General features: G+C 39.5%; 1 long non-coding RNA gene across 1 annotated transcript; it reads left to right on the top strand.

The window, feature by feature from the left end:
- The first annotated feature begins 1,414 nt into the window (after positions 1-1,414).
- Positions 1,415-12,758, top strand: LOC142010218 (uncharacterized). Its single transcript, XR_012644729.1, has 4 exons — positions 1,415-1,528; positions 7,758-8,000; positions 10,313-10,433; positions 12,655-12,758. It is a non-coding gene; the product is annotated as an uncharacterized LOC142010218 (long non-coding RNA).
- The last annotated feature ends 487 nt before the right edge of the window (positions 12,759-13,245 follow it).

The raw sequence follows: 13,245 nt of genomic DNA, 5'->3' as shown, positions 1-13,245 counted from the left end.
ATGATGCTGAGGACCCTAGATTAAAAAAGAAGACTAAAACAAATATTTCTCTCTGTTTTCCTAGTTAGATTATCTTATTTAAAATAATCCTTTCATCATGTAGTTATTTTTTGAACCAGTCTGGAAATGCCAGAGGCACAGCAAGCTTGGTAGGTCTTTTGGTAGGTGAATTGATCATGATATGATTGGGTATTCCCTACCTCACACCACACTAATTAAGAGTAATTCTCAGTAATGGATGTTAGCTGCAGGCTAAATAAATAAAGTATTCCTGAATATTTTCCTTAAATTGCACAGAAATGTGTTAATTGAAAGTCTCGTATCTACTTCTAAATTGAATCCCAGCCCCATGTTCTTTGATTTATGTCTTTTCATGTCTGTGGTTAAAGCAATGTCTACTAATACCACAGTTGTTAAAAATTTGTTGATATTCTACGACAGAATCTGGGTTTGGGGGGGAAGTCAGTTATTTGCTGTCTTGCAAACATAGTGCAAACATATGGCATCCCACAACACTACATCAACATCTTCCGAAATCTTTATCTAAATTCTAGTTGCTGCATGAGGACCAATAATGGTATGACATATTTTTTCAACATCGACTCCAGAGCGCGTCAAGGGTGCGTCCTGTCTCCATTCTGGTTCCTTCTGGCAGTGGACTTCATCATGAGAAAGGCGATGAGCAGCACACATCTAGGTATCTCATGGAAAGATCAGCGTCGACTCACGGATCTGGACTTTGCAGACAATATTGCACTGCTAGCAGAAATGAGCAAATGCTTGCAAGGCATGATGACAAATTTGGAAGCAGAAGCCAGCAAAATTGGGCTGAGGATAAATAGTGATAAAACAAAGTTGATGAAGGTTAGGAGCACTCAGGCAAACACACCACTAGTGGTCGGACGCCAACCTGTAGAAGAAATGCAGCAGTTCACCTATCTTGGCAGCACTCTGTCTAATGACGGAGGTGTTGATGCAGATGTTAACTGCAGAATCGGTAAGGCATCAGCGGTGTTCCAAAGACTGCGCCCAATTTGGTCTTCACCAACAATCGACACTGCAACAAAAGTTCAACTGTATAACACCATCATCATGCCAGTCGCCATTTATGCTAGCGAAAATTGGAAAATAACGTCAAGAGTAGCATGCAAGCTCAATGTATTCCACCAATGTTGCTTACGAAAGATCCTGGGTGTCACCTACCGCGATCGCGTAACCAATGAGGAGATACAGTGCCTGTGGGTCACGGGCACTGCAGGATATCGTGATAGAGCACAGAGTGCGGTTTGCTGGACACATTCTGTGTCTGCCAGATCAACTGCACCCAAAGACTGCAATGAGATGGATACCGGCAGAGGGAAGAAGGAAGAGAGGCAGGCCACTCAAGACCAGGTGTGCCACATTTAAGGAAGACTTATTAAACATTGGTATATCATGGCAGGAGGCAGAATTATTTGCAGCCAACCGAAATCGCTGGCGAGCACTTGTTGCCCAATGTGCCCAGATGCACAGGCGGACCTAAGTCTAAGTAAGTAAAGATTTGCCCTGGGCTGAAAGACATCATGTGCACCTCCAATCCATAATTACACCTTTGCTTTACAAATTAAAAGAAGAAATGACTGACCCTTTTCAAGGTGATGGACAGGACTGTAATTGTTGAAGATTTAAGAGTAAATCTGCTTGTAGGAATATAAGAATGGCCATATTGGGTCGGACCAAAGGTCCAGCTAGACCAATATCCTGTCTTCTGACAATAGCCATATTCCAGCTATTGCCAGCTCTAAACCAGCCCATAAAGGAAGAAGTCATTGGGAAGCCAGACAGTGCAACTTAGAGCACCCTAGAGACTGCTCTAAGTTATAATTGGGTCAAGTAACCTTGTTTTGCTGTTTGACTGGGAGTGGAGATGTCTGAAGCAAATGTGGCATAAAACCATGCTTGCCTATCCCTTTACTAGTTGGGCTGAGTTCAGCTCAGCTGCAGTGGAGTATTTATTGCAGCAAGGTACAACCTAGGCTAGTGAGTGGGGTGCATGAGTGGCCTTCCTTCATCTCAGTGGGCAGCACGACTGTTGTAACCAAGATGGTCTCCTAGGTTAGAGTAGTTTTGCTAACTGTACTTGCGTACCTAGAATTTGTGAGGTTTGCTAATAGAGCTGTAGCAGCATTTTGATTGGATGCAGAGACAGCACATGGCTCTCACAATGTTGTGTGTCATTAGCATGCCACCTCACTTCACATGCTCTTGATTTAAGTACAGAATGTGTTGCTTTTGGTGGGAAAAAAAACCTATGCAAATGGAACCCAGTAGAATCAGTCAGCCCCATGCAGGGACAACAGTAAACAGAATGTCTCATGGGCCACACACATAACCCCAATGGATCATGTGTAACCCTCAGGCTGCAGGTTGCCCAGCGCTGATTCTGCGCCTAACCTGTAAGTTAAAGTGAAAAATCCCTCTTTATGCCACAGCAGCTTTGTGGGAGATATAGAACAAAAATAACCCATATGCGTGTATATACATACGTAAGTACCCAGGCACAATAAGGGCAATTAAGGAAAATGTTTTAATCTTAATTTGAAACCTCTTTGTGTTAGTTAATTTAAGTCAAAGCTGGATTTGTATCTGATTGCTTTGCTCTTGTATTTATTTTAAATTGGTTTAATCATATTGAAATTATAATGGAGGTTCAGTAACCAGTGACTTGAAAATTAACTGTATTATGAAAGCTGAAATGTTGCTAGAAGCATCAGTTAATGACAAGGTCACCACCACTGTCATGTGCAGGAGAAATGTCACACTTGAATGAGGCTGAGATGGCTGCGTTGTCCCAGGGTTCCAGGTAGAGAAAATGAAGCCAGGGCTCCTTGGGTACTGTTCTATCCCATGTTTGAATCAAATGCATTCTTTTTTTTTCAGCTCATTTTGGTTCTGCCCTGTTCCCACAACATATGGAGTCCCCAGATATTCTGCTGTAACATGGAAACTTTTGGGGGCTGGGAATAACAGATCGTGAATAGATTAAAAAGTCCCACTAAATTTCCCCTTGGGTGGCCGGTGTAAAGATTTCTTTCTGTGTTTCTGTCTTTCTCAGCAAGCCAGTAAGCCTTGAATTATTTTTCTCTAACCAACTATATTAGGGATCAGAATTCTAGCATGTCCCCAAACACTGACTAGCAGACGAAGACAGGTGACTGTGCTTCTGGCAATGGTCCAGTCACCAAAGAAAACCTCTTGTTAATTGAAGAAAATAACAGGAAACCTCTTGTTAATTGAATAGAGAAATTTTAGCGGACACTTGCAGAGAAAACAAAATGAAGGCCTTTATGTTTGCACAGGATGTCAGTTACCAAGACATTTTCATCACCCGAGTGTTCTTGTTTGATGGGGGATGGGGGTGGGGATTTTGGTATAAACCAAATGAAAAGTTAATGACATTTAGCTGATCATGTTCACCAAAAGCCAGTGGAACTTTTGGCATTGACTTCAGTTGGAGCTGGATGAAGCCCATTATGCCTGAATGACAACCTGGTAACTAAAGAAGCTGATTTCGATTTGTGAGCTCACTACTTTAAGTGGATTGTTGCATTGTTTAATGTGTTCTGAAGGACTGACAGATTTAGAAAAATGAATTCCAGATGTTCAGCCCAAATCTTCAATGAAAAAGGATCCCCACATTTGCACAGCCTGGAGAAAGTATACTAATAGCCACTTTTTCTAAACTCCAAAAACAAATCTCGTTGGCTGAAGTCCTTGTGATGGCTACAGTTCCAAAAAACCTGGTGCAGGCTGATAGAATTTGCAGTGGTTTTTTTTTGTTTTGTTTTTTGTTTTTTGTTTTTCCTGATTTCAAGCTTCAGGAAGGAACATCAGAGTCAGGAAGGATGGGTTAAGCATGAGGTGGCAGATGACAAGGTGCATGAGGATGGGAGAGCACTTGTGGAAATTCCATTGGACTTTGTAAAATTTCTTTGCTGGTCTCCTTTGGTTTCTACTAGGCTCCAATAGTTAAGCAGGAGAACCAGGAAACAGCAGGCCAAAAGATCTAGTGCTCTAGTCCACTGTTTCTTAAACTATGTTCCGCGAAACGTTGGGGTTCCATGAACAACTCGCAGGTGTACAGCGAATGTCTGACATTTTTTTGATATCGTGCAGTGATGGTATATATTTTCTGTTATTAAAGTCAGATACATTATTACTTCTTCATTTCTATGATACCTGATTAAATTACTTCATTTTGTTTCTGTTGTATATGTTGCTGTTTGTTTGTTTGTTTGTTTGTTTGTTTGTTTTCCAACCATTTTTGAAAAAAAAATTCATCGTTTTTCCACATTAAGAATATTATTGTTTGGTGTTCTGTGATCTCAAAAAGTTTATGAAACTCTGCCAGCTGAAGAATTTCAAGTGGAAATTCTACCACTGGGGAGAGATGACTGGGAGGAACGCTCTGCCGGTGATCAGTGTTTATTAACATAAGCAGAGTTCATTGAACATATTTATTTTTCTTAATACTAAACTTTCCCTACACTGGTGCTGATCTCACCAACCCAGGTAGAAGGATATGATAACTTTTCTAAGGATCACTCCATGGAGATGTACCTCCTTCTCAATGCCTATTTCCTTTGTCTGTTATGTGCATTTTCCTAACACAACAGTGTTAGGGTTTGAATGAGGAGGGCTCTAAGTCCATTCTCAAACTTTTACAGACCATGAACCAATTTTTCATAGTGTTAAGGCCCCCTCCCCATCCAAACACTCCCTCATTTAATAACAAGGGAAGGGTGGCAGGGTAGTTGTGACCCAGTAATAGTTGTTCATGATTCCACTCAGTCATGATGACCCACAAGATAAGAACTCTTTCTGTAGGTAAAGCATCTGGACAACTTAATGGAACAGCAATTAATTCAAATGATAATCATCATGGTAATTCATACCCATCATGTATTTGTTAGAAAAATCATATTATTACAGGACATTTAAATCTTAATAGAACACTTTATTTCCTCTTCCATTTGCATAAACCATACTATTTATGTCACTATATACTAGTCCATTATGTAGGTATGAATATTTCAGTCATATGGACTGGGAAACACATTGGTTTTTCCAGTCATAATTAGAACAGAGAGCAAGAAAGAACCAGTATTTACTTCAGGCTTTACATAGTATTTATACAATGCAGCAATTGTTTTCCTAAGACAAATACAGTTAAAATCTGTGCTATCTTTTCTGTAGCTACCTGCTTATTTTGCCAACTTTTTAAAGATGTCTAAAGAAGCTATTGCTGGATGCTAAGAAGCATTGGAAGGTGCTCTTTATAGGATAACAAAGTGCACCTTCAAGTAAAGAATTTGGAAGATTTGGCGTCAAAATGTTTTTAACTAACCCTTAGGTGCACACAAACAATATTTTTTTCATTTTCAGTTACTGTTCAGACAGGTATATGGTTCCAGGGCTTATAAATGAAGCTTAGTATATATTGCACTTCTTTGATATGAAGATGGAAGTAACTGAAACAATACCTCAAACCACCCTGTTTTTTTTTTAAACATCAGCTCTCTTGCTTAGCAATGAAACAGGGTAGCTAGACATCATGGTAAGAGCCTCTTTCACTTGTACCTCTTTTTTATGGACAGTCTCTCCATAGTTAATGAATGCATTGGTCTTGAGCAGGCTCTGCTGAAGGTTTGGGCCTCCAATATATGTGCCCCCCACCCAGTGTTGCATTTCTTGTTCTTCTAAGACACCCCTCCCAAAAAAATAAAATTAAATGGGAGACCTGGCTGAACTAGATCAGACCTCTAGTCTGCAGATACTGCAGCCATATACAGCCTCCACTGAGCTCCCCGACTTTGCACAAACACTAAATTCATTGCTTCTTTTAAAAAAGTGTGGTATTTCAGCTTCTTTTCAAAATAGAAACAATAGGGCACAGTGTAGCAACTTCTAAGTCTTTCATCTTTCTACAGATTCAACCACAGTATTGATTCTTTATTGACCTAAACTGTCCTAAGCATGGCTGTGTTTTTTTCTTATATAGTCTATGGGAGAGTTAAAGCAGCTACTACTTTAATATTGATTTTTGTGAAAAAGGTGCAGGAAAGGGGGCAATTTGTGTCTGCAGTTGCTCTTCACTATAAAAGATACCATTGTTAGGAGCTTATAGCATTATAGCAAGGGTCTTAATCTGTAGCAATCTTTTTTTTACAACTTAGAAATAGGCTTGGGCAAATGTGTTATTGGTGTTAATGATATTTTGAAGTGAGGAAAATTTGTCAGCCTTTCTAAGTGAAATGCTCAACTTAACCATTTGAGAGCTCGGCTGGTTTGCTACATTTGCAGAAATGCGGCCCTCCCTTCCTTGAGCTAGGAATGCCTATTTGAATAAACAGCAATGATAATATCTGAATTAATCTTTACCAAATTGGAATTATTACCACAGGCTTAAATAAGCAAGAAGTTTTGACAAGAAGGGCATTATCATCTAATTAGACTTTATGAAAAAGAGGGGCAAGGGCCAACTTCTGAGCTGTCTGAAGTACAGCAATGGAGTGATACCCAGGGTAAGGAAGGAGCCATGAGACAACAATACAATGCATTTAAAGTAGCAACTGGATCCCTGGTTCCCTCGTAGATGCTCTTGTAATTGTAATATGAAAACTATCAGGGAAATATAATGATTGTGCTAGAGTTTTTTTCTCAGTGCAGGCCTAGCTAAATAGAGAAGATAATTCTATGCCAACTATTTTACAGCATTCCTGAATACCTTTTTAATTATCAGTCAATATTAATGTTGTTTATTGCTTACCTGTTGGATAAGTTCTCACGATAAAGGTCTAAATGTTCATTTCCAAACAGGTGTCAAAGTATAACTAATATGAAATTTTTTCTTCCTGCTGATAGGAATAAGGGGATTTCGAAGTTGGTGGGGTCCTTTCAAAAAGGAGCCCTGTGTGGAGGAGCCACGCGGCAGCGAAAAGCAGCAAATTTGGAAGAGCCGCGGCCACCGGCTTGTGATGAGGCACTGAATATGCATTTCAGTGCCTCATCAGTAATCTTCAAAATGGCCATTTGTGTGGGCATTTCGAAGATTTGGGCTACTGTAGATGTAACCACAGTTTTTTTCCTCTACCGTAAACAGATCACTATCCTTTGATGTTCATAATCTACTTGAATGTTTTAAGTAGTTTAGCAAATAAGTTTGACTGGTTAAAACCTCTATGGCTGTGTTTATTTCTCAGAAAAAAAGTCTTTGGATCATAATTATGAGAGAATTGACAAAATTTTGTAATTCTTTGTCTGTGTGGATGAACTATTAGATTTGGAAAGACATACTCCACATTTTAAGTGGTGTGTGTGTGTGTGAGTGTGTGTGTGAGACAGAGAGAGAGAGAGAGATTGAAGTACTGTGTTCAATATGATGTATATGATAATATGATATATATAGATAATATTACAGACAAAAACTATGTTTAAAGAATGTTATTAAGGATGCAAATTCAAATATTCAAAGATAGGAAATGCCATAGTTAAGGTTGCCTGACCAGTAAAGTTGCCAGCCTTCCAGGATTGTCTTGGAATCTCCAGGAATTAAAGATTAATTGTTAATTAAAGATTATGTCATATGATGAAACCTCCAGGAATACATCCAACCAAACCTGGCAACCCTACTACCCAACTTTAATTCCATCCACTTAAGCATGTATGTTATGATACAGTTTTTAATTACATTATCACATATAATTATTTTTCCACAGGACCTCTGCCTCATTCAGTGCACCAGATGGACCAGCTCAAGGGATGAATCAGGGCTGCGTAGTGAAAGAAGCTATTGTCTGTAGGACTCCTGCTTCATAATTATTTTCCATGTGGTTTCCTAAGGTTTTTAAAAAAAAACAAATTGAAAAACAAAACAAAGCAGTCATTCCACCTTGTGGCAATATTGCGACACCGAGCTACTTCATCAGATCTACTACACAGAGCCCTGCAACCTCTGCTTTGTGAGTTACTAGTAGATTGTTATCCTTTGTGTAGACTAATATAGAGGGGGAAGAGAACCACACTTTGCTAGTGAGTTTCACAGGTGTTCCCTGGCAGCTGTGGAATTGTGGGACTAATGGATTTTGGTTTACCCTCCAAGCTCTGGGAGGGATCAAGTTTCAGTGGGTACAGCTTGACTCTTTCTGCCCACTCCCTCCAACCTATTCCAGTCCTGTCTGTTCCCCGCTGTCTCTCTGTGTTCCAGTCCTGTTCTTTTTGCCCACCCAGTCCCAGTCTTTATTACCCAAGCTTTTCATCCTAGTCGGTATGCTCAGCCAATCCAATCCATTCCTCAAGGATCACTGTTGTAATTTCCCCCCACTCTACAACTCACAGTCTCACCTCTTCCCTTCTTCACCCACCCATTCCTGGTTTCTGTCTCCGTGTTCTGCCATCCCCACTTCTTTCTTCCTGATTCCTTATTTGATTTGTCTCATGAGTGTGGTAAGGCAAGATGGTAGCACGTTTTATTGGAATGGTTTTGGGAAACCACAATATGTGCCGGGGCAAAGTGTGTGTATGTGTGTGTGGTTTTTTCCCATTCTTTTCATTCTTAAGTATGGGTGAGCTTTTTTGACCATGTTAAGGCCAAAGTAAGGGTTGGAAAATTTCAACTCAGACAATGAATGCTTGAGTACAGTTATAAATAAAAGGAACCATTGAAATGGAGACTTTCAGGCAACCTTAACTCCAGCTATTAGGCAAGCCTACAAAGTAGGATGTGAAAATGGTGCTATTGTAGTGGCCCTGTTTGTTTATTTTCTCATTTTGTACATAATTCTGTGTAAATAAAAATCCTGTGTAAGCAAAAAACTTGCCATCACTTGCCAGTGTTGCAATGTCAGGTCTTTTTTGCTTACCCAGATATAGGTTGAGGATACAGTAAAACCAAAGATCACTCAGGTTAAAAAATGTGAAAAGCTCACAAGAGACAACAGCATTTTAGGACATAGGCTAGGCACCCAGACATCATCTGAACAACAAGCAGAATGTTCCGAGCACAAAAATACCTCTCTGCAACCTAGGCATATAGGGATGAGAATGGACACATAGACATGCAGAGGATTCACTGATACAGCCCAGCTTGGATGCAAAATGTATATCCATGGATGCAGATATAAACTGGTATCCGTGGAGCTTCATAGCACTTGCAGGAACTGAAGAGGTGAAAGCATCAGCCTGTCAGGTTGCCATTCCCAGGAGCCAGCACCCCACACCAGCAGCTCCTCCAGCATGGCTGTACTGCCCCAAATCATGCCGACTGAGGTGGGCAACAGGCTTACCGGCAGCTGTGCCTGGTTGTGCTAACTCAGTGGGTTGATCTGGGGTGTTACAACTGTGCTGGAGAAACTGCTGTTTGGCACTGGTATGGCACTAGTTCCTGGAAGTAGGGGCCCAACAGGTTGGCCCTCACTGCTGCAGTTCCCGGTAGACCCCTGTAGCTCCCCAGATACCAATTTATATCCACAGATATCTACATCCGTGGATATAAATTTTGTGTCTGCATGGGGCTCTACTATTTTTCACACCATAGAACTTGGAAATAACATTTATACTGATTCTGTTCTGTTCAGCCTTGTTGGTACAAATTCATTACTGTAAATGCTGCTATATGAATCTGTTTGAAAAAACACTGTCCATGCCCATCAGAAACATTTTCTCACTAGAAGGTGAATTAATCTGCAAGACTGGCACATAGACCCATTTGTTCCAGTATTTGTTACTGCACATTTGGGCTGTGTCTACACTAGCAAGTTCTTTTGAAAGATTTTTCAAAAGAAGGGGGCTGTTTTGGGGGAACCCAGGGAGCATCTACACACCAAAAGCATTCTTTCGAAAGTAAATCAAAAGAATGTGGTGTGCCTTTTGAAAGTGCTCTTCCACTCCTGTTTCAGGAAGAGTGCCACCTTTCAAAAGCTTCTTTTGAAAGAAATCATGTGAAGGCACTCCTCAGGGCCCTTCTTTCCAAAGAACAGTTCTCATGGCACCGGATTTTTCGATCCTTGGCCAGATCTTTCAAAAGAGTGGGGCTGTGTGGCTGCTCTCTTTTGAAAGAGCAGATCACTCTTTTGATCCTCTTTTTTTTGTGTGTGTGCGTGGACACACTCTTATGAAAGATGTCCTTTCGGAAGAGGTCTTCCGAAGATCTCTGCAGTGTAGATGTAGCCTTTGTGTTTACGTAAAAATAGATAATAGTGTTTCTAAGCAGTTAAAGGGATATAGGCACCTATCTACTGTTGTTTGTAATATAGGATGTTTCTAACTCCCGTAGACTACTTTGAGAACTTCAAGCTTTGTGAGGTTTCTGGACTCTGATAACTCTGCATTGTCTTGAGCAACACGCTTCATAAATATTATTCCAGCTTCAAGTGGCTGAGTTAATTGTGCAGTTGGTAAGTATTTTGGTTCTAAATTTATTTCTATTTTTGACAAATGAGTAGTGTTGTTAGTGAATGAGGAGGCTGGGGAAAGTGCCAAATAGACATCCCAGAAAATGGAAGCCAACCATTCATCCACAGAGTAGATAAAATTGCCCGTTTCAGTAAGGCAATATTTTCCATTCTGCTATCTATGAACTAGGTGTTGATCATTCATTAATACTAATCAGAAAATGGGCTTTTTCATGTGGAATTTTTTAATAAGAATTAAAACATAATTTTCAAAATGTCCACAGAAAAGTGTGATTTTGGATGAAATATTTCAAAAATCAAAATATTTCAGTTCAGAAATGCTACTATGATATCTTATCTGAGTGTTACTCATGTGCCTTATGCTTCTACTCTCCACCATAGGCAAGGCTCTGTGGTCAGATTCCATCTCCCATGATGCACCATGCACCATGGTTCTCTTGACAGTGTGTGAAGGCAGTTATGTTGTAAGCGTCCCTGGCATTGGTGCACCATGAATGTTGTAGTTTAGCTGGGTAGCCTGGCCCATGAGGGAGAATGGGGACCTGAGGAAACTGAACTATGTTTCCTATATGTCACTTTGAGAGAACATTCGAACGTTACTATTTTGTTTTTCAGATGTTAGATTTTTAGACCAAATAATTGAGTTTTTTCATCTGACAGCAGAACCCTGTCATGAAAAACTGTGTTTAGTTAAAATTCCACTTGTCTGTCACAAATGGTCTTGACAGAAAAAAGTTCAACCAGCCCCAGCATTCATTGATATCACGAGTCTCAAACCACCATGAAATAGCAGCATTTCTTAGTCACCATGAACCCTGCAGGCTTTGAATGAATGTCTTACAGGGAGTGAAATCTATTGCCAGTTTTCTGATCTGTCCAATCTTCTGTAAGAAAATATGGTAATAAAGTAGCTATCTGACTTTATTTCAGACAGCTGTGAGTTCACATGTTGTCTGGAGATGGAGGTGTATTTTCATTTCTATACCCAATTTTTGCTCTTCTCCCTAAGTTAGGCTATGTCTATGCTAGGGAAATAAGTTGATTTCAGGTATGCAATTCTGCCTACAGCATTTTCATAGCTAGAATCGACGTATCAGAACCAGCCTATTTTACTAGTGAACACTTAGCATCTATATTTTCATGTCAACCTCCCGTTCACTGCTGACCCCAGAGAGAACAATTTTGACACATCTTCGTCAGATGCACAAAATCGAACTCTGGAAGATCAGCCCTGTCCAAGTCGATCTTCTGCTTAGTATAGAAAAGCCATAAGGAACTGTGATTCCATTCTTACCACTTATTATTTTTCTAAACAAAAAAGTGACTTTTAATTACAACATTTAAAGCACAGTTAGGATGCCACGATCTAAGAATATGCAGAAAGGTGTGATGTCTACAAATAGAGCCAACCTACAAAAACAGTTAGTGACTAAAATGGCCAAAGTAAACAACGCCGTGCTGAGGCTAACTCCCCACACCCCATGTGCGGGTTTATATATTTCAGCAGAGCTAAGTTACCCTTAACTGTGTCATGTTTAACTTGGCCGTTTAAGTGGCTAACGCTTACTGTAACTTGGCCCTGTTTTTAGTTGTCACACCTTTCAATTACTGGCATTTTCATCTCTGTCTTATTTTTAAATACATATTTGAGTATTTTTGTTCATATTTAATTTGTCTGATTCTTTTACTGTACAAAATATTACAGAAAATATTTTTATGATAGAAAGACACATTTTAATTAAATTTTTTCTTAACTTAATACCAGTAGTTTAGACTCTGTGTAAAAAGATAGTGATGAAAAAACTCATTGAAAAAAAGGCACTGCCTTTTCCATAAATTTAACTGAAAGCTACTGTAGAGATGCAAATTTGTTGCAATTCTCATACAAAACTGAGTTAAGCTGTGGTAATTTCAAAAATAATCATTTCTCCAGTTTTCTCTTCATTATTTTATTTGTTAAAGGAGGGTTTAAAAGTCAGCAATTTGTGACTGCAAACCAATGAAATAAAAATAAAATTTTGAGAAGTTGGAATATTGCTAGCGTTTGGTTTTGTGACAGTTCTGCACATGCATGTGTCCCTTACTTGTAAGTGCTATCATTTCTGATTAATGGATGGTTACATGTATTGTAGATTTACTAGTTTTATGTGTAATGTCATCTATATAATTTGTGACATGTGGAATCTTTGTGGTTGTGATCCAGGTCCCATAAATTCAGCAGAAGGACCTCCATTGACTTAATTGGATCAAGCTTTTAATGAAGAGACTGGGAATTATTTTCACTCTGACATATGTCTGTTCAGAAATTATAGAGTGGTGAAAGCTAGAGCATTCTTGTAGTTAAGTTTGCAACTGAGTTTCCGTAATAAAGCGGATTTTTGGCTCCCATACTAAACTTCACGGAATTGTTGTACTAGACTCATAGTAGATAGGTTTTATTATCCTGTATGTTATATGGGTTTGATGGTCTCAGACCACTTCCCACCAAAGAAGGGTAAATATTCCAAAATCCACTAAAACTGGCACTAATTGACAACTTTATTGGTAGTCTCTGCCGAATAACTCACACTATCCATTTGTATATATTTTGCCAATCTCCAAACAACCTGGTCTTGTGTGCATAGTAAAAGTAATGTTATCGAGGTGTTAACAAAAGTCCCGTATCCCATGATTCAGATCATTGCCTCCCTTTTCCTACAATGTCAGAAAATAGCAGTGACATGAGGATGACCAGATTCTACATATACAGCCTCTCAGCGAGTGTATGTTCCTTTCCAGTGCTGTGTGTTGGGCA

This window comes from Carettochelys insculpta, chromosome 3 (genome assembly GCF_033958435.1).
Source record: "Carettochelys insculpta isolate YL-2023 chromosome 3, ASM3395843v1, whole genome shotgun sequence".
Classification (NCBI taxonomy): Eukaryota; Metazoa; Chordata; order Testudines; family Carettochelyidae; genus Carettochelys; species Carettochelys insculpta.
Note: the sequence above shows the minus strand (reverse complement) of the source record. Positions and strands in the feature narration are given on the sequence as shown.